General features: G+C 38.6%; 1 pseudogene; it reads left to right on the top strand.

Moving 5' to 3' along the window:
* Positions 1–11238: 11238 nt before the first annotated feature.
* On the top strand, positions 11239–21858 carry LOC108716056 (annotated as a pseudogene).
* Positions 21859–22777: the final 919 nt, after the last annotated feature.

A 22777-nucleotide genomic window follows, 5' to 3' on the forward strand; every position in this document is an offset into this window, starting at 1 on the left:
ATTTCACAACAGCATCGTCACCTTTTTTTGTTACAGGTTACAAATCTGGCCAAAAAGAGGATTGACTCATGGAGGCTAATTTAAAAACTTTGCGCAGGGCAGATTGGTTCGCAAAGTGAATATATTTGCCCTGCACATGGTTACATTTATAAAGCTGAATAAGAGTGTGGAAACAGAATTGCAATTTTTTTTCACACTGTGAATGTCTATAATAGCTTTTTAAATAGCAAAAAACGCAAATTGTGAATATTATGTGCACACTCTGCAAATTTTGAATTTAAGTTACTGTCAACGATATTTTCACGCTCAACAGCCTCGCACAGTGGGAGCACTCACGCAAACCCCCGTGTCATTTGCGAGCCATTTGTGAAAATTTATTCTCAATGCAAATTCGCAAAAACCGGAAAGATGTGCACAGCAGTGCAATATTTTAGTGTTCAGGAAAAAACATGGGCAATAGGGTAATTCGGACCCTAGCAACCAGATTTCGGAAATGGCAAAATGGGAGAGCTGCCGAATAAAAAGCTAAATAACTCAAAAACCACAAATAATAAAAAATAAAAACCAATTGCAAATTGTCTCACAATATCACTCTCTATTGCATACTACAGGTTAATTTAAAGGTGAACAACCCCTTTAAGTGCCAAGGTACCTAAATCACCCCCTACTGCCCCATTAAAAGGTAATAAACTCAAACTTAATCCTGAACTGGTGCAGTCAAAGGGACCATCACTTGCTCTTATGCTAACCTTCCACTGGAAGACTGTCCAAAAGGTTTTAACTTAAACACTTCTAGTACAAATTATAATGAGTAGATTGGGTTGGGACTTTTTTGGATCAAGCCTCATGTTAAAGGAAAACCATACCCCCCAAACAATGTAGGTCTCTATAAAAAACAGCTCATATGTAAAACCCTGCTTCATGTAAATAAACCAATTTCATAATAATATTCTTTTCTAGTAGTATGTGCCATTGGGTAATCATAAATAGAAAATTCCAATTTTAAAAAATAAGGGCCACCCCCTGGGATCGTACGACTCACTGTGCTCACAAACATACCAACAAACCATACTTGTTAGGTCAAATGAGTCAATTAACAGACAGAGTTCTGTCTTTTGCTTCAACAATTCTTCCTGTAAGAGTTGTAGTATTTCTGGTCAGGTGATCTCTGAGGCAGCACACAGACCATCACAAAATGGTGGTTCAAGGCAAGAGATGTAAAAGAGCAAGATTTCAAAAATTGTGTTGATGACTGGGGAATGGTAGCTATGCTCTCGATCTAAGTAAAGCACCCCTGCTCCAGGTGTGGGAACTAAAGGTCCCCATAGACGCAAAGATTTCTCTTGCCGAACTACCAATTTTAGCGAAGTCCGACCAATCCTTCGAAATTATCGTGTGGTTAGTGGGATTCGAACGATCGAACATCTTATGATTTTTCGGCCGACATCTGTCAGGAAATTGATCGGCCAGGTCAAAAAATCTTTGTCGGTCCCAGTGCAATCTATCTATGTTTGCAGGGCCAAGCAGGCAGCTCCCCTTTGTTTTCCTGGCAAATTGGTCTTTTTAGTTGATGGACAATTCGTACGATCGTTCCGAGATAAATGTGGTCTCACGATGACGATCGGATCTTTTAAAAATCTCAACATCTATGGCCAGCTTTATTCGAATATTTAAGGCGAGAGAAAGCAATCAATGCAGAACTTGCTGCTAAGTGTTTATTGCACACAACATGTTCCAGGTACCCTTTATCAAGTGTAAAGGTTTTTCAGTGATACAAGCTTTTAAGGGTATATACAGGAAGTGATGTCACATACAATACGTGTCGATCAACAGTGTATAAGTGCAAACATATAATGTCATTTCACGGTTGCCCATAATTTAAATAATGAATATCGCAAAAACTTCTTCTTTTGCAATGTCCATAGGCCTTAATCAGTTTAAATTTTTTAAAAATTCTAAGTTCTTTCTGGAATCCAATAATGCACAAATTACTGCCCATTTCTAGGCCTACCACAAATAAGCTTGATAACATGTTCTAATGTATGGAAAGAAGAAAAATGCCCAATAATCTTACCATTAGCTGCACATATTAATGTAACTATCTTAGAGCTCAGAAATCTGTTCTCTGAAAAGAAACAAATAAGGCATAAGTATCAAGAAAAAAGAACATTGTCACTAAAACAGTATCTAAAGTTTATACACATAGTACGAATAAAGCAACATTGTTAAATTTTTAGAGAAAGCATTTCACACTCCAGCTATTGTTCAAGCCTTTTGGATGGAGTGTATCAGACTTCTTAATCCAGTATGCTTCCCTTTGTAGTATTCTCTTTTTCGGGTTCCCATCTCTATTTTGGAGACTAATCACCTCCAGAATAGCCCACCTTAGCTGAGACTGATTATGGTTAGCAATGTTAAAGTGTCTAGTAGGGATGTAGCGAACGGCGGAAAAAATGTTCGCGAACATATTCGCGAACTTGCCTCAAAAATGCGAACGGTTCGCGAACGTCGCGAACCCCATAGACTTCAATGGGAAGGCGAATTTTAAAAGCTAGAAAAGACATTTCTGGCCAGAAAAATGATTTTAAAGTTGTTTAAAGGGTGCAACGACCTGGACAGTGGCATGCCAGAGGGGGATCAAGGGCAAAAATGTATCTGAAAAATATATTGTTGACACAGCGCTGCGTTTTGTGCTGTAAAGGGCAGAAATCACACTACGTCACTCAGGTGATGTTTCTGGACGCGGAATGTGAAAAAGCTCACACAGCTAGGTGGCACTTGGTTAAAGACTGGGCAAACAATGCCTGCAAGGGCAACGTATACAGTAGTGGGTACGGAATATATTATTGCTGCTGTAAAAACATCACTCAGGTGATGTTTACGGACACGGGATTATTATTGTTATTTAGACAGAATGTGAAAAAGCTCACACAGCTAGGTGGCACTTGCATACCTCCCAACTGTCCCTCTTTTGACCACTCAACCCCCTGTCCCTCTTTTGTACTGGAAAGTCACTCTTTTCTCTGAACTGAACAGCCAGAAAAAAAACAGTTTCTAACTTAATTAGCTTTTGGCAGAGAGCTCAGAACAGCTAACAGGTGCAAATAAGATACTTTGTAACAATTTTGACTCTGGTTGGTGCTGGTAGTGGTGAACTACTAGGAGGAGCAGCACACCAGTCCCTCTTTTCTCTGAACTGAACAGCCAGAAAAAAAACAGTTTCTAACTTAATTAGCTTTTGGCAGAGAGCTCAGAACAGCTAACAGGTGCAAATAAGATACTTTGTAACAATTTTGACTCTGGTTGGTGCTGGTAGTGGTGAACTACTAGGATGAGCAGCACACCAGTCCCACTCCCCAACACAGCTAGACTAATAGCACTGGGCTCTTACAGTAGCAAAGTAAAAAAAACAAAAAAGAAAATAAAAGCAGTCCTTACAAGGACTATTGGGTTACAGGCAGCAGTCAGCAGATGAGAGATCAGCAGCAGGACAGCTGCCCACAGCAGCTACATACAGAGCACTGCAGAAGGTAGATTACTAGTCAGCAAAGCTAACTAACCTAAACTCACTGTCCCTCAAAACCCTGCAGAGTTCTGTCCTTACAATACAGAGCAGTATCAAGTAGATTACTAGCCAGCAAAGTTACTATCAACTGTCCCTCAAATCACTCAACAGCTCTCTCCCTACACTAGCTCTTCCAAGCACACACAGGCAGAAAGAAAAAACGCTGCAGGGCTTCAGTTTATATATGGAAGGGGAGTGGTCCAGGGGGTGTGGGGGTGGTCCAGGAGGGAGAGCTTCCTGTTTGGCTGCCATGTATCTGCTGCTCTGGGGTGAGAGGGCAAAAATAAGCGCCAGCTAAGGCGAACCCAAATTGGCGAACTTCGCGCGACGTTCGCGAACATTCGGCGGACGCGAACGGTCGATGTTCGCGCGAATTAGTTCCCTAGTGTCTAGACACCGTGGTATCTGTAGCCGTTCCCGTTTTAAAATTTCGCATGTTACCCTTGTGTTCTTTAATGCAGGTCTTTAATGCTCTTTTAGTTTGGCCTATATAGTCTAATCCACAGACAGCAAGTTCTGCATTGATTGCTTTCTCTCCGCTTCCTAAATATTTGAAAAAGAGCAAGATTTACTTAAATATATAGACCAGTTTGGTAAGATTCTTTAATATGCCACTTAATATGATATAAATGCTTAAATGTTCATTTTGGGGGTATAGTTTTCCCTTTAAGGTTCAAAATGTACATCATTTCAAAGCTATAGAACTATAAAGATACTGCTGTATCAGCAATGGGATCAAGAAGAAAGTGAGTTGTCCTTGCCAAATCTTAATCAAATTGACCTTCAAGCTGGGTTTTCAGGAGAAGATAGGAATACAAATAGACAAACCCCCATATAATATCTCTATAAATTAACCTTAGACTGGGCCCTCCCAACCAATGCTCTGGGCATTCCAGGGTGGCTAGCACTGCTGCAAACACTGTACTGATTAGCAACGATAACAATAATAAAAGGTAGGCATATTACTGTGCTTCATGTAATGGTAACGTAGGACACAAACAAAATCCTGACCTGCATTAATCTCATTGCTGCTTACTGGCTAATGATTTATGAGAGAGGTAAGGCAGCCAAGTAATTACAATGTGTCTTGTTCTGTGCAGCCTGGTAGCATAAATCTTGATTTTACTGCAAGTGAAAGTGAATAAGTGAGCAGCAGCATAAACAATCTTCTCATTTGTTAGAAGGGTATAACCCAAAGTGACACACCACCTTACAATTGCTTTATTCCTGACAGTATGTAATGCTCAGCAAAGAACAGTCTTGTAAAAATGATTCACTGTTCAAAAACTTGTAATTCATTTTTCTGCTCCCGTGAAGCTTATAAGTTTGCATTAAAGTGACTTGCTTTATCATGTCAGTGGCGTAAGTAGAAGTTACCTGCCCCCACAGGGAAATTCTTTCTCGCCCACCTTCCTGACCCCCAGCCTTGGGCAAAGCAAAATGATCTGTTTTGCAAACATACCTTCTAATGGACCAGCACAGCAGCTGCTTTTTTTTCAATTCAATGTTTATTTTGTTTGGTTTTCTTATTGAAAGGAATCAGGGGGATACAGAAAAGAAAAAAGGGGGAAGGTGGAACAATAGGATAAAGCAGTTTCACACCAGTAAATGTTTTCATTATAACATATTACAGGTATGGGATCCATTATCTGGAAACCCATTATCCAGAAAGCTCTGAATTACGGAAAGGCTGTCTCCCAGACTCCATTTCATCGAAATAATCCACATTTTTAAAAATGATTTTGTTTTTCTCTGTAATAATAAAACAGTAGCTTGTACTTGATCCCAACTAAGATATAATTAATCCTTATTGGCAAACCAGCCTATTGGGTTTATTTAGGGTAAGGCCACATGAGGAGATTCGGGGAGATTTTGTCGCCTGGCGACTTATCGCCTTGTCTTTTGAGTGACTATCTCCCCGAACTGCCTCAGCATCGCCGCGTGTGCATTAGCGCAGGCGACTTTTCATTGCAGCCTATGGGGAAAAACGCTGAGGCAGTTCGGGGAGATATTTGCCAGGCGACAAAATCTCCCTGAATCTCCTTGTGTGAACTAGCCCTTAATGTTTACATGATTTTCTAGTAGACTTAAAGTATTAAAATCCAAATTATGGAAAGATCCATTATCGGGAAAACCTTAGGTCCCATGCCTGTAATAGTAAACACTCTTACAATTTCACTTCCTGATCCTACAAAAGCAGCTTCTTTTCATGCTCACCTTATTCAAGTCATGCAGTGAAGTTTTACACAGGTTTATAAGAGCAAATATTTTTTTTTCTACTTTGACTTTTCTTTTTGGTGATTAAATTAACACTTAGGGGGAGATTTATCAAGGGTCGAATTTCGAAGTGTAAAATACTTCGAAATTCGACCATCTAATTAAAATACTTTTTTTCATCTAATTTTTTCATCGAATTTGGCTATTCTCAGGGCCGGATTTACATAGCGGGCGCCCCTAGGCCCACTGCCGTTCGTCACCCGTGCCCCCCCTTTATTCATGCACATTTTTATAATCGGGACCTAAGCAATGTGGATTGGGCATGGGAAATTTACAAAATTATTGTATATTCTGCGCATCCCCAGTGTTTTTGAACCAATGTAGGTGTGGTTGGACAGCATGCCGCCCCCCTAAAATCCTGCCGCCCTAGGCCCGGGCCTGGGTGGCCTTTCCATAAATCCGTGCCTGGCTATTCTGCGGTCTAAGTAAAATCGAACGGTCTAACGATTCGAACAATTATAGCGTACGATCGAACGATTTTACTTCAATGTGTAAAGACTTAGAAAATGGTTGTAGCAGGTCCCCATAAGCTAATATAGCACTTCGGCAGGTTTAATTTGGCGAAGTATTGAAGTAGAATTTTTTGTTAATGAGACAGTACTTTGATTATCCAATGGTCAAATAGTCGAACGATTTTTACTTCGAATCGAAGTCGAAGTAAATTCAAAGTCGTAGTATCCTATTCGATGGTTGAAGTATCCAAAAGATTACTTTGAATTTCAAATTTTTTTACTTCGAAAATTCCCTCTAATTCACTTCGACCCTTGATAAATCTGCCCCTTAGCCTTAAAGGGATCCTGTCATCGGAAAACATGTTTTTTTGAAAACGCATCAGTTAATAGTGCTACTCCAGCAGAATTCTGCACTGAAATCCATTTCTCAAAAGAGCAAACAGATTTTTTTATATTCAATTTTGAAATCTGACATGGGGCTAGACATTTTGTCAATTTCCCAGCTGCCCCTGGTCATGTGACTTGTGCCTGCACTTTAGGAGAGAAATGCTTTCTGGCAGGCTAGTGTTTTTCCTTCTCAATGTAACTGAATGTGTTTCAGTGAGACATGGGTTTTTACTATTGAGTGTTGTTCTTAGATCTACCAGGCAGCTGTTATCTTGTGTTAGGGAGCTGTTATCTGGTGACCTTCCCATTGTTCTTTTGTTTGGCTGCTGGGGGGGAAAAGGGAGGGGGTGATATCACTCTAACTTGCAGTACAGCAGTAAAGAGTGATTGAAGTTTATCAGAGCACAAGTCACATGACTGGGAAATTGACAATATGTCTAGCCCCATGTCAGATTTCAAAACTGAATATAAAAAAAATCTGTTTGCTCTTTTGAGAAATGGATTTCAGTGCAGAAGTCTGCTAGAGCAGTACTATGAACTGATGAGATTTGGAAAAAAACAATTTTTTTCCCATGACAGTATCCCTTTAAGGCTACAGTGTACAATACCATTAATGAGAATTCTGTGCTTTCTATATTGTAGCAAGAGTTTGGGGGAAGACTTTTTCCTGCTTAAGCACAGTGATGCAATAAGGAGTCAGCATTTACACAGATACGCTCTATGTTATAACCACAATGAGTCAGGACATGTAATACTCTTCAGACCAACAGCACTATCAAAGGTATAGAATTAAAGGGTCAGTATACGCCCTAGTTCAATATGAGTTCTATGATCTTTTTTTTTTAATATTGCTTAAAGATAAAAACATCTATGTAGAGAAGCATTTACATATAAACCTTTTTTGCAAACTCATTGCAACTTTGCTGGCTGACAGTATTGCACCATTATTTCTTCATTCCAGTTACATAATTACCTCCCAACCTGCTTGTGTATTAAATCCTTTTCAGCTTTGGTGAAAAAAAGTTGGGGATTTTGCATGTTATTCATAACGTCTAGTTTTACCAATTATGCCATCTGCTGCCCTTGTCTGTTGCTCATATACAGATATACTTGTTATTGCTTATAAATCCTACTGGTGTGCTTCATGCCTTTATGTTGCTTTTACTGCTTGTGCATGAACTGAAGCACATATTAAAGCTTCGATTAGGCTTATGTTTTGGGCTTCTGTGCCAGCCTGAGGCTACGACAGCCCTGTCTGTGTTATTTTTATTCTGCCAATTCACGGCATAAGCTCTGTGCTGCTGTCAGCTACCTGAGCTTTAGGGTCAAACTCACAACACACTGTATATACCGTACTCAAAATAAATGTCACTATACAAGGCTGGTACAATCTGCCAAGAAGGGAAATCAGACATTATATTTTATGTCCAGAATGACTGACAGTGATCTAATAGGAACCTATATATATATATACCTTATTCACTGATCATTCCCCAAACACATTCCCAGCAGCCATTATTGTTACATTTTGAGATGGGTACATGTGTGGCCACCTTTAGGCTTTCTATTTTTGTTTTCCCTCTTCTATTAAAATTTTTTCTTCATTTACATAAAGTGACATAAGTGGATTCTAATATAATGCTTCACTAGGGGAGAGAAATGCTGGTAAACCAACAGAAAGAGGCAAGCTTGGGGGAGCTAAGCAATCAATTAATATTCACTTTAAATGTGAAATTTATACAGGCATGGGATTTGTTGTGCAGAAACGCATTATAAAGAAGGCCGTCTCCCATAGACTCAATTTCATCAAAATAATTCACATTTTTAATTATTATTATCTTTTACTCTGTAATAATAATATAGTACTTTGTACTTGATCCAGACTAAGATATAATTCATCCTTACTGGAGACCAAAAAAAACTATTGGGTTTATTTTATTAATAAATTACTTTTTATTAGACTTAAGGTATGGTGATCCAAATTTCAGAAAGCTGTAAAAACCCAGGTCCCGAGCATTCTGAATAACAGGTCCGATACCTATAATGGGTAAGTAGTAACTGAAAAAAAAATTCTTCTTCGTTTTTCATCTGTAAGGTAGCGCCATATAGGTGACTGTGCAGTTGGAGCAGTCTTTCAGTTTATGCTTCAAAAGTGACCTGGAAAAACTGCTCCAACTGAGCGTGCACCTATACCGAAGATCTGGAAGATGGCACCCATGTGCTCTACTGCACTTACTCTGCACAGATATGTGAGCAATGTTTTTGGGACACTTTTAGTGGTAATTAACTATGCGGGGGAAGCAGGGAGGGGGACTATGTAGGGTAGTAAGGGGCTTTTCTTATTTGGGGGTTTAGTTCTTCTTTAAATGGAAAAATGTGCACGACCCTGTTACAACTTAAAACACTTTGCCACAGTAACACTGCCACAGGCTTTTTCCTTCTCTTTAAGGTCTGATCAGATGAAATATGGTGAAAGAAACAATCCTTTGAAAGAAATAGAGCTGGGCAGTGGCGTAAGTAGTTGTTACTGGGCCCCATAGCAAATTCAATTTAGGGCCCCAAAATATTTATAAGTTGGCCTATTTTACCAAGATATATTAAAATTGCTAATTAATTAGGGTCTCACTGGGCCCCCTACACTCCTGGGCCCCCCTGCAACCGCAGGGTCTGCTTCCTCTATAGTTACGCCCCTGGAGCTGGGTATGTACTGTGGATACTTAGCTAAATCTGACAGCTCACATCCTCACCACCATTGAGATGAATCCAGTTCATGCCTCTGTAGCCAGGCAGATGATTGAATTTTCTGGCATCAACAACACAGTAGGCACATTCTTTATTTTGGGCAATATAGACGGTAGCAGTACAGACTGATATTCAGTGAAGCTAAAAGAAGTGCCCGATCTTGTCAGCATCTTGATTCTTCCCTTAGAGGGATCAAGGAACAGTAAGCAGAAACAAGGCAAATGTTTTGTTAGTTCTACAGAGAAGGAGACCCTCACTAGCAGCCTTAATAACAATACCGCAAATAAGCATTCTTTTCCTCTCTTAAATGTTACAGCAATCAGCAAAATTTCCCCCTTAGAGAATGATGTTACTCTGGGTTTAATTCCATAGTCTGTTGTAAAAATAATGAAAAGGTTTTAGTACTGCTAAGTAAGTGACCTTGTTTTATGCATCAATTACTCATGTGGAGACAGTTGGGTCAATGATGAACGTTCCTATTCTATACAAGCATTAACTTCTATTCTATACAAGCATTAACTTCTATTATTAAGAAAAATGCTCCAAATGCCAATTAGCAAAGCATTTCCCTGAGGGGATGATGTTACTGTGGGATGATTAACTTCATTATTCTGTTGTCAGAGTAGCTCAGAAAGAGAAGGGGGGCATACATTTCAACAATGCAGAGCCTGAGGCTGAATACAGAGGTGTGATTAAAAAGTGCGAACAAAAGTCCAATATACCGTAGAAAATCGATAATCAGAAGCAGGTCCAACATCAGGCTGTCATTCAAGCAAGACGAGATTTAGGCAGAAGGTCAGGACAGACAGCTGTTATTTATACAGTTATACAGTTATTTACTTATTTATTGGGACACATCTGGATACTAGTTCACTGACTATTGCAACCAAGTATATGTTTCTGCCTCCATGTTGGAACAGTAGAATGTGCAGGGGGAATATGCTGATAGCAAAATGACTTTAATTATTTACATCTATGACATATAGGAAGAATTAAGTCACAAACTGAGGGAAGCAATGCAGATCCACCTGCATAGGGGCAGCCAATATTATTGCAGGTCTTTAGTGACTAGCAGGTCTTCCTATTTATGTCAATGAGAAGTGATCTGAGTCAGCTATTGGTTAAAAATGTTACTTCTCTACATGTTAATTTACTGGTGAACTTTAACCTTTAAGGCAAACAAAATGGGGTGAATAACACGAAAACAGAAGAATTTAAAGGTGACACATTTGTATCCTCAGTTAGTAGTAAATCTTATAAGATCAGGTCAATACATCAACTGCAGTACAAGAAATGTTGTTTATTTGATTACATGTCTGTAAAGCCCAGTATGTAAGACAAACTTCTCAGAAATGAAAAGAGAGGATTTGTGAACATCTACCAGATATTAATATATATCTACATTCTTCTGGTGATTTAAGACACTTTAATATACAGGGTATTGAAAGAGTTAATCTTGACAGTAGAGGGGGGGGGATCTGTCTGAGATCCTATCAAAGCGAGAGTTTTTTTGGATTCTCAGCTTAAATACAAGGATACCCCTGGGACTTTGATGTCTCATGTTATAACTGATTATCAAAATGGGAATTTGTATATTTCCTATATTTTTTGTGCATTTTCTCATTAATGTCATGTCAATTGTTTTAAATTGTAGGTATATATTGAACTTTGTATGCATGTATTGAACTCTATGGTCTCTTTAAGACACACATGGAACCTTGTCTTTAAGAACCTTTTGTATTTTTTCTAACTTTTTTCGAACAAGTTTTTGATTGGCTGTAATTTTCTTTAAATTCTCATTTCCTGAGCTGTGATTTTAGCCTATGACTAAGGGCCTGTAGGACACAAAACACATTGGGCCCATTTATTTCTACAAATAAAAACTGTTTTTACATTATTATGCTTTGGCCCTGTGGATTTCTTTGAGTGCCGGACAGCCTCATTTTGTTTGCCTTATTTCGGATTGCCACTCCTTGAAGCTGAGGGTCTAAGAAGTAAGACTCAGTCACACCCATTGAGGGTAGGAACAAAAGAATGAGTAGAATTCCGTCTAGTTGGGGGTAGAGCTGTATTTCCACAGTGCAGTTGCTGCAGCTCCACGTGAGTATGAAATGATCCTTTTGGTAAAGTGTAGACGACCGAATTCTCAGTTGGTTCTTCATTATAATCTGCTTAAAGGGTAGTTTACCTTTAACTTAATTTATAATATCCAATTCTAAGCAACTTTTCAACTGACTTTCATTTTATGTATTAGTTGTTTGTATTTGTCTTCTGCCTTTTTCAAGTTTTTAAATGGGGGTCCCCAACAGCCAAAGAAACGATTGCTCTGTGAGGCTATGACTGTATTATTATGTTTTATTTCTTCTTCTCTTTCTATTCAGCTCTCTCCTCTCTCAAATTACTGCCTAGGTGCTAGGGTGAACTGAACCCTAGCAACCAGATATTCCAAAACCAGAGAGCTACAGAACAAAAAGCCTGGGAAGTTTAGAAGTCTGCATTTTAGGGGAAAAAAAATACTACAGTACTTGGCTTCTAATGTGTGGATGTTACTATAATAAGATGGTTGTTCTGCTGTGGCAGAGACTACATGATCTCTGTAATGTCCTGCATATTATGTCTGCTTTCTTCTTCTGGAAAAATTGTCTTGACTGATTAAACAGCTTGGACAAATTACCCCTGTCTATCCCTAAGGGTAAACAAGCCTTAAACAAGTAGGTTGGGCTTCTCCAGAATATAGTATTGCAGGTTCCTCAAGGAGGCACTGTCTCAGATGGAGGTCTCAGTAGTGGTGACCTGGCAATTGTTTCTGTGATTGTGGTCATTTGAAGTATATGACTCATTTTTGTTCGTACCACCTGGCAATGACTTGTGGCAAAGAAATTCCAAGGGCAAGTTCATACTTGTGTGTATCAGATACAAAGAAGCAATACTATTTGCAGGAACTCATCTGTGGGGAATGGATTAGTTCTGCACTGTTAAGGTTTCCTGGGCAGAGAGAAGGCACTTTCCTTTGTCTCCTACATGTTTATTACACCAGTTTTTTTAGAAAGTTGGGACCTGCATTGCTGTTAGGGTTGGTAAAAACCATACTTATGGCTTCTTCAGATTAGAAGTATTGCCTGTAGTTTTTGGGTCAAAGTATCTTACAGACTATAAAGTGAAGGGTTATAGGAACAATAACCTACTAGCAGATTTGAACACTGCCAAGCTATGGGCCATTAAAGAGCACTGAGTGGCTCATTTATACCTGGACTATAATCCAGGGTCAGGTACAAGGGAATGTGAATGCCATCTGCAGCTCGTCTCTTTTTTTGTAACATTAATCAAAGTTTAGGGCGCAGACCTCCTGATCACCCAATATGGACAAATCTAATTGAGCTAGCTCCAGTTAGTTGCTACATGCTCACACCTGAAACATCAGCTAATGTGAGTTTCTGTGAATCAGAAGTCATGTCACAGGAAGGTTTATTTATGGCATTTGGCTGCATATATCTTCATGTATCTTCATCAGATGGTTGATGTTCAGTGCTGAACCTCAACGTATGCTGGTGCTGCCAGAAGGGTCACACTTGGCCGACTTGCTACTATGATAACATAGAACTAGAAGGCTGCCCATTAGCCTAACCACTTTTGGTAGGTGTGCAGTGCAGATCATTTGCAAAGATTCTGGAAATGCTAAACTAATTAACACACCAAACAGTGTATTGCTCTGTAATTCTGTTTTGCTAATTGACTAAAGATTTATATGGGAGGCAATGTAACCAAGTAATTTCAATGTGCAAGCAAAGGCATTATGGGTGATGAACACATGTCTCCTGGTGAGAAGCACCTGAAACCTCTACTGAACCCCCTATTTACAGAAATGCTAAACACAACATCACTGGTGTTTGACTTTAAAGCCTGAATTGCTCTAGTGAGCATTTGGATTTAGTGAGTGGCAGGCAGAAGTGGTTATTTTGGATGCTTCTCCACTGCATAAAATATACCAGTTTAGAATACCCCTGGTTGTATCATAGCCCTAAGTCCAACCATAGATTTAATAAACTCATTTATAATAATGTGCAAACACAGAGAGTGTTGTCAAATTATATATTTATATTTATATATATATTTATATTTATATATATATATATATATATATATATATATATATATATATATATATATATATATATATATATATATATATATTGTTTTTGTTTTTTTCAATTGTCCATTGTTTTTATTTGTGCAAGAAACTGATTAGTTAGTATTAATGTGACTATTACTTACTTAATCTTGTTAGTGGTGTAACTAGAATTTGGTTGTGCCCCCCAGGGCAGGAATGTATGATGAAACTGCACATCTATCAGACCCCTAACATATAAGCCAATACATCTACTTCTAAATCTGTTGCTTACCTTATTCCTGGTTTGCATTAAAACAGATATCCTACTTCTAAGTGCAAATCAGTTACACTAATGTCCTGTTCTGCTTATGCACTGGATTAATCCAGAGAGTGCAGAACTGGACACAAGGTTGTCCAAGGTAATGTTATATACCTTTGTATCTTATTAATTCACATAATTTTCTAAAAGTGAGCTGACTATTAGATAAAGATTGCTTACAGGCTAGGGCTATATGAAAATGAGAGCATATATTAGGATGACCATATCTAGCCCAGGGCTAAACCTACTACTATAATAACATCAATATTTTTTAAATAATCCTTTTGATTATAATTTTACTGCTTACAAATGATGTACATTTCTAAGACTTCTGATGTGTTCTCACATAATAACAATTAGTATTCATAAATGTATCCTTAGTAGAAACCTGGGTTCTTGACACACAGAACTGATGGAAGCTAAAACTAAAGGAAAATGGTCCCCTGGTTGGAATGTTTTTATAGCAATGCAAGGAGGTCAAATATAATGTGTGTATAGTTAATGGCAGCTCCTACTTTGAGACAGTAGGTGGCAGCAGCTCCTAAGGTTAGGCCCAACTTGGCCTGGCTCTTCTGCATTTAGGCAGAGTCTGGCCCCTTTTTCTCCATGGCTGGCACATGCGCAGATGGCTTGTCTGTCCCGTGCACTTGCCAATTGTAGGACACAAGTACAAAAGCTCTGCCCAGTGTAACTTCTAAGGGGGGAGGGGAAAAGGTATAAATACCTACCACCAGGCCCGAACTGGCAATCTGTGGGTTCTGGCAATTGCCAGAGGGGCTGCTAAAAGGTCCCATATAAAGTCAGTATTTAGTGGGCTGGTGTGGGCTGAATGGGCCTTTGTGTACCTGAAATGCCAGGGCCTATTTTAATTCTTAGTCCAGACCTGCCTACCACTTCATAGTAACTGATAGAAGACCGTGAAAGGTCAGTGATAGGATAGAAGGAAATGGAGCTCTCTATAGGACTAGAGAAAGTCAGGCAAGTGAGTCAAGTAAGTCGGGTCCAAACAAGGCATTTAGTGGCGTAGTGACCCTGTGGTGAAGCAATAGTTAGGCAGTAACTTAACTGGATGGGTGCGGGCCCTGGTGCGGGATGTGCCGCCGGGCCCCCCTGCCCCCCTCCGTACCAGATTATTTTACCCGAAATCGGCCAATGCGGCCGGAAATCGGCAGTTCCGCCACTGTAGTTATGGTAGGCAGGTTATAGTGGAGACCCTTAGGTACTGAGTGCAGTGTGGTGATCCAGATGGTCAGAGAGGGAGGTGGGAGCCTGTATTAGGACACAGGAGCACCCAGTGCTGGGCCAAGTAGTACTTGTGCCCAAAGCAATACTACTTGCCCTGCAACCCCCTAACCCCTTGCCACCCCATTGACACATTTGCTCCCCATCAGGCTCACTGGGAAATAGTTCTATACATCCCCATCATCAACACTGACCCTGCTGCTTTCTCTAATCTAACCCACCTCTTTCCTAGCTCATTGTGACTTGCATAGTCCCAAACAGTGAGATCATAATCAACACCTGGTGTCCACACCGGCAAAGAGAAAAGAGCCAGAAGAGGTAGTTGTCTGTGGTCTTGGCAAACCCACCCATCATTACCCCCTGGGCACCTACTTCTTCTGCCTACCCTTAGTTCTGGCCCTGGAGTTCCCTCACTGATGTTACATGTTGCTCTGCACGTGAGGTGGTTGTTACACTAGGTTAGTTGGGCTGGAACTGGTGAGACACTGCTGTTGAACATGGTGAGAGAGGAGTGAATGTAAAATGAGTTAATGTGGGGACCAAGTCCAAACTGGGATTCAAAATAGGCCCTGAAGTTTCAAGTACACAGAGGCCCAAACAGCCCCCACCAGCCCATGAAAATAGTTACTGTCTATAGTATCTTACAGCAGCCCCTCTGCCATTTACCAGAATCCACCAAATCCTGCTGAAAAAGGCAGATTCCTGGCCGAATCCCAAACCAAATCCTGGATTCGGCGCATCCCTAATTTTTATAAAAAATAAAATGATGACTTGTTTGGGTATGTAGCTTGTACCTGTTTAATTGTGTCACCATAACTGTAAAAACCAGGTGAAAGCGACACAGATGGTGAAATAACAACCGTTCTTATGAAAGCAAAAAAAAACACATTTACAAGAACTGTGAGTGTTTTAATGTCTTTACTTGTCGCACTGCAGCCTTGAAACCCCCCCCGCTATGGATGGCCTGAAGGAACAGAGGATGTTGGATTTTGTCATGGAAAATGCAGTGCGCGGCGATCCTCAGAGTGTGATCGATACAATAGACCATTTCTGCAGAAACAAGGAGTGGGCCATGAATGTGGGTGATGAGAAAGGTAAAAAGTGGTTACGTTAAATAACACCCAGATTGTCTGCAGGACTGGATTGGTCAGACTTCTGTCCTAATCACTAATGAACTCAGTTAGTTTCATTCATGAACGCACGTCCAACTGCAAAGTGCAAACGTTTTCACTTTCATTATATGACAGCTGTTTTTTTAAACATTTTGTGCTCTCTCACTTTAGGGGTATTTCCTAAGCAAACTTCTAGAGTATATTAGAAAACAGTTTTTTTTAATCAGGATGTCCTAATCTTTCTAAATATAAGACATCATAAGTATGACTGCCAGGAGTCACGTGGCATATATACATAGTATTACAAAACTGTGGCATGAAAAATGAAAATATTGTACGATCAATTTTTACAAGAATCATCAAGTCAACAATCAGTCAAGAAAAATGGGAAATCCAATAAAAGCAATAAGCAATTATTGTACAGTGAGATTGGTAGTCATAATCCTAGTTCCACTAGTCTTCCTGTTAAGTTTATGTTTCTTGGGGCACAATGGAGCAATCAGCAATGCAGAACTGAAAATGCAATAAAATCACGAAAAATGTCAATTATGCAGTGAGAATAGATTAAGAGTGACTTGGATTATTTCTTGAACAAGCATAATATCAAAGGCTATTGTGATACTAAAATCTACAATTACTAGTGACGATATTTCATATATATATATATATATATATATATATATATATATATATATATATATATATATATATATCTATATATATAGTTTCATATATATAGATATATAGTCCAAATATTTCTGTATTTGCTCACTTATTCTGACACCTTTTCACTTGTTTATTATATATTATATAAAATAAATATATTCAATACATGTTGATTATTAAATGTTTATTGCTTATTTTTGTTTTAGTCACTGCATTTCCTTTATTTACACACACGAGTGATTACCAATGTAATGCTTCACTAGGGGAGAGAGGAGCTGCCGGAAAAACAAAAGCCATAGCAAAACATCAGTAACCATGAAAAAAAAACCTTTTTTTTTTTTTTTGTCATTAGTGCTTTTTTAAAGGGGTGGTTCACCTTTAAGTTAACTTTTAGTTTTAAAAAAATGGCTAATTCTAAGCAACTTTTCAATTGTTCTTTATCTTTTCTTTTTTTATAGTTTTTGGATTATTGGCCAGGGGTCACTGACCCAATCTAAAAACAAACGTTCTGTAAGGATACACATTTATTATTATTATTATTACTACTTTTTATTACTCATCTTTCTATTCAGGCCCTCTCCTATTCATATTCCAGTCTTTCGATCAAATCAGTGCATTGTTGTTAGGGTAATTTGGACCCTAGCAACCAGATTTTGTAAACAGAAATTGTAAACTGGAGAGCTCCTGAATAAAATGCTAAATAACTTAATACTCAATAATAAAAAATGAAAACCAGTTGCAGACTGTCTCAGAATATCACTCTCTACGTCATTGATCCCCAACCAGTAGCTCGTGAGCAACAAGTTGCTCCCCAACCGCTTGGATGTTGCTCTCCGTGGCCTCAAAGCAGGTGTTTATTTTTGAATTCCAGGCTTGGAGGCAAGTTTTTGTTGCATAAAGACCTGGTGTATTGCCAACCAGAGCCTCCCGTAGGCTGCAAGTCCACATAGGGGCTACCACTAGCCAATCACAACCCTTATTGGCACCATCCAGGAACATTTTTCATGCTTATGTTGCTCCCTAAATCTTTTTACATCTGAATGTTGCTCACGGGTGATAAAGGTTGGGGACCCCTGCTCTACGTCATACATAAGTTAATTTTAAGGTGAACAACCCCTTTAAAGGGAAGAAGGGACTTGGTCCTACAATGGTCTCTAAATGATAACTGCAACAGGCTGTTTCCTTCTGTTTAAGGTCTGATCCTAGATGAAGTGGTGGGAGAAACAGATCCATTGCTGGTACTGGAGCTGGGCACGTACTGTGGATACTCTGCTGTGAGAATAGCTCGATTGCTGAAGATCAGCTCAGATCCTCACCATGGAGATGAATCCAGTTCATGCCTCCATAGCCAGGCAGATGATTGAATTTTCTGGCGTCAACAACACAGTAGGCACATTTCTTTATTTTGGGCAAAATAGACAGTAGCAGTACAGACTGCAAGGTAGATATTCAGTGAAGCTAAAATAAGTGCCTGATCTCGTCAGCATCTAAAATGTTCTGCAGGGGATTTTTTCTTTCCATACAGATGATCAAGGAACAGTAAGCAGAAATAAATCAAACGTCTTGATGGTTCAATAGAGAAGGAGAGATACAGACTCCAGCACTCACGAGCAGCCTTTGCTCTTCTCAATGTTCCAATGCCAGTCATCAAAATATTCCCCTTTAGGGAATAATGATACTCTGGAATTGTTAACTCCATATTCTGTTATGAAGGTATCTCAAAAAAAGAATGTGTTGGTTTATATATATATATATATATATATATATATATATATATATATATATATATATATAGATAGATATATAGATATATAGATATATATATATATAGACATATAGATATATATAGATATATATCTAGTCAAATGCAAGAGTCCTCTGCACTCAACCCATTATCAATATATTTAAAAAATAGTGGTGAGCACAACTTTCCCTTGTTTGTTATAGATATATATCTATATATAGATATAGATATAGATATATGCTATGTTAAGCACTTTTGCAATGTACATTCATTATTTTTCTTTTTATATTCCAAGATATTAAAGAATACATGTACTGTTAACATGAATGAATTTCGTTACAACAGCGTCACCTGCTGGTCATTTTCTGACAAATCAAGTAGTCAAGGAAGCTGAAGAACATCAGAACAGCCATCTTTCTTTCTCCTGACACCTTCGTTGACTACTTCGTTCAGACTTGTTGGAAAATGACCAGCAGATGGCGCTGTTGTACTAAAATTCATTCATTTGAACATTCATTTAATATCTTGGAATTAAAAAAAATGCTTAGAATAACACTCATCATTCACTTATTTTTAAGGTTTACTTATCCTTTAAACCAAGTCCCTTTTTTATGTCTTGGGCATGTGTTGCTCAATGTGGGGGAAGTTCGGTCACTGTAGGGCACGCCTATTCTATATCAACAATAACTTCTATTATTAAGGAAAATGCTGCGAAGAGGCTGTTCTCTCTTTGCCCTAAATATTGTTATATTTACATCCCATCGTCAGGTGTAATATACAACATTCTACAGAAAGAAATGCAGATATCGAACGCCAAAGCATGCATCTCTTTTCAGATGTCTGTTCTGTTCAGGTCTGGTAGATTTATGCTACATTGTTTCAAGAGTCCGAACCAGCAGTGTAAAGAATATGAGCAGCTAGATATTGTTTTCAACAGCAAATGCATGTACATGTAAATTGAAAACCAAAATTGCTTGGAATTACAATACATTTTCTTTCATTCTGCAAAATGGAAAACTCCTTTGGTTATGAGAGCATTATAAGTTAACAGTTTGCTTCCCTGTGATAATCTATAGTCCTGAGCTCCCTGATATTTCCTTTACATTAGTATTTGTCTGAGTAAATGATATCAGAGGGTCTATGACGAGAAAATTGAAAATGATTTTATTATGATTTTATTTTTTAATATGCATTTGAGTTCTTATTGCTAAAATCCGACGCTGGCAAATGACTTTCTATATTGACCACTCAACGACATTTTGATTTTTAGGTTGAAGTACTTGAAGGGTCCACAGAGGATTTCATCCCGCAGCTGAAGCAAAACTATGGATTGGATACACTTGATTTTGTGTTTCTGGATCATTGGAAGGACAGATATCTAACTGATACCAAACTTTTGGAGGTAAACTTTAATAAGAAGTCTTCAATATTTTTATAAAAATGAATTGTCACTCTAAAAAAAACCCAAAATAACAGGCCAAAGTATAAAAGTACCAAAGTTCTCATGCAATTAAAGGAGTGGTTCACCTTCAGGTTAACTTTTAGTATGTTACAGAATGGCCTATTCTTAGCAAGTTTCTAATTGTTCTTTTTTATTTATTATAGTTTATAAATTATTTGCCTTTCTATTCTGACTATTTTCAGCTTTCAAACAGGGGTCCCAGAAGCCAAAAACTATTGCCCTGTGAGGCTACAATTTTACTGTCATTGTTACTTTTTAGGATTTATCTTTCTATTTAGGCCCTCTTTTTTATTCATATTCTTGCCCCTCTTTCAAACCACTGATTCTAGTTGCTAAGTTAAACTGGACCCTGGCAACCAAATAATAGCTGAAATTGCAAACTGGAGAGCTGCTGAACAAAAAGCTAAATTATTCAAAAACCACACATAATAAATAGGGATGGGCGAATTTGACCCGTTTAGTTTCGCCAAAAATTCACCGCGTGGTGAAATTTTTTTTGACGCACGTTTTTTTATTTTGACACACAACGCCATACAAGTCTATGGGCGTCATTTTTTTGGGCGAAACAAGGCGAAAAAATGCGCCCATCCCTAATAATAGAAAATGAAGAAAATTGCAAATTTTCTCAGAATAATCTCTACATCATACTAAAAGTTGATTTAAAAGTGAACAAACCCTTTAACGTATCCATAAAAAGCCATACAAGTTTAGTGCCCTGGGTTGTGGTCTTCAATATTTTTATTCAATATATTGTAAAGCTATTTCTGTAAGACATACATTTTGTTAAAGTATTGCGGTATTTGTTAAAGGTGTAGGAAGGGAAATAATATTAGAAGGCATGAGGCCAATGTCAGAAAAGCTACCTATAACCATGCTAGACATTACCTGTATACAGGGCTAATTGTCTGGGAAGACTTGGAATTTGAACTAAAATCAATGTTTTAGAAGAGCGAGGGGAAAAATTCATACACGTTGCTGATAATAAGTACATGTTGCATTTACATATCTATTTTCCCTTGGCTATTTTTTTAAATACATATTTGTGTATTTGTTCAATATTGTTCAGGAGTGTCGATTACTGAGGAAAGGCTCGGTGTTATTGGCAGATAATGTTGTCTATCCTGGCACCCCAGACTTCTTGAAGCATGTCAGGAGCTGTGGCCGGTACGACTGCATAAACTTCCCATCTCGTGTGCAGTACATGAATCAAGAAGATGCTCTTGAAAAGGCTGTATTTAAAGGTTACTTGTGAAAGGAAAAAAATGTCAAAAACTGTGCAAAAAAATCCTGTTTAGAAGAAAATGATGTGTTTCATGTGACACCAGTTCCATCCGTTTTGGAATCCCTGTTTATACCCACACCTTTGCTGGATTGACATTCCTACATTATAATGCAGACACATTATCAATCATTCTCTTGTGATTCTGGTGCTATCAGGTAACAGTCATAGGTGCTCAGTGAAAGCCACATGGTTTGTTTCCCTGACGTCTGTATGCACATGGACTAAAGGCAATAACAAAAAAGTAACCTGCTCTCATAACATAAGGAGGAAAACAATTGGGTAAAATACATTTCTGTTCTGCCTAATATCACTCTCAATCATTTGGCCTTTGACTTTATATCTGATCTGTTTTGTTTTTTGATGCCATGTAAAGCATCTAACAAGGAAAAACCTACTCCAGGTGGGATCCGGAAACCCATTATCCAGAAAACTTCAAATTACGGAATGGCCAATTCCGATAGACTCTGTTTTATCCAAATAATCAAACTTTTAAAAAAGATTTCCTTTTTCTCTGAAATAATAAAACAGTACCTTGTACTTGATCCAAACTAAGATATAACCAATCCTTATTTGAAGCAAAAACAGCCTATTTATTTAATGTTTACATGATTTTCTAGTAGACTTAAGGTATGAAAATCCAAATTATGGAAAGAGCCATTATTCGGAAAACCACAGGTCCCGAGCATTCTGGATAACAGGTCCGGTGGGTAGTGGGTTTGGTTAAATTCATGCCTCTTAATGCCCACTCCCACATACAGTTAGTTTGTTAGATTAAACAGTACAAAACACACAACACATCGCAGTGCAAGGAGTGGGGGGGGGCATGTTCACAGGCTCAGATTTGTGGAAAGGTCACTAAGGCCCAGCCTAGGGCGTCACAATTAAGGAGCAGCATGCCGCCCAGCTGCTTGTAAATTATTTCCAAATATTGCAGAATTGGATGCACAGTAGATTTAATTCTCCTGCGTGCGGTGCTGAAACTGGAGGAGTGCACATGCACAAAGGGGAGTAGAAGCGAGCGAGCAAAGCGGGAGTGCGGGGACGGATGGACGGTCCAAGGGTGCTTGGCCTTGAGGCACCTGGCTGGCAAATCCGGGCTGCATATTCAGCATGATTCTTCAGATTAGGATATCTCTGGGGCTGTGGCATTGTCAGGGTAAAATAAAAGTTAGATGAATAAAAGAAAGAGATTCATAAAGATTTCAAACACAAACCTGTATTGCAGGGAACAATATTTGCATAATATATAAAGAAATATATTTGCATTGCACATCATATCAGCGTCCTGCTGACTGGCATTTAGGTGTTGCATACTCTCACTATACAATACATATGTTTGCTTACCTCAGGTACTGTATGTATAACTGGGTCCTGTAACAAGGGCAACCGCCAGTAGGGATGTAGCGAACGTCGGAAAAA

The sequence above is a fragment of the Xenopus laevis genome, chromosome 1L (genome assembly GCF_017654675.1).
Source record: "Xenopus laevis strain J_2021 chromosome 1L, Xenopus_laevis_v10.1, whole genome shotgun sequence".
Taxonomy (NCBI): domain Eukaryota; kingdom Metazoa; phylum Chordata; class Amphibia; order Anura; family Pipidae; genus Xenopus; species Xenopus laevis.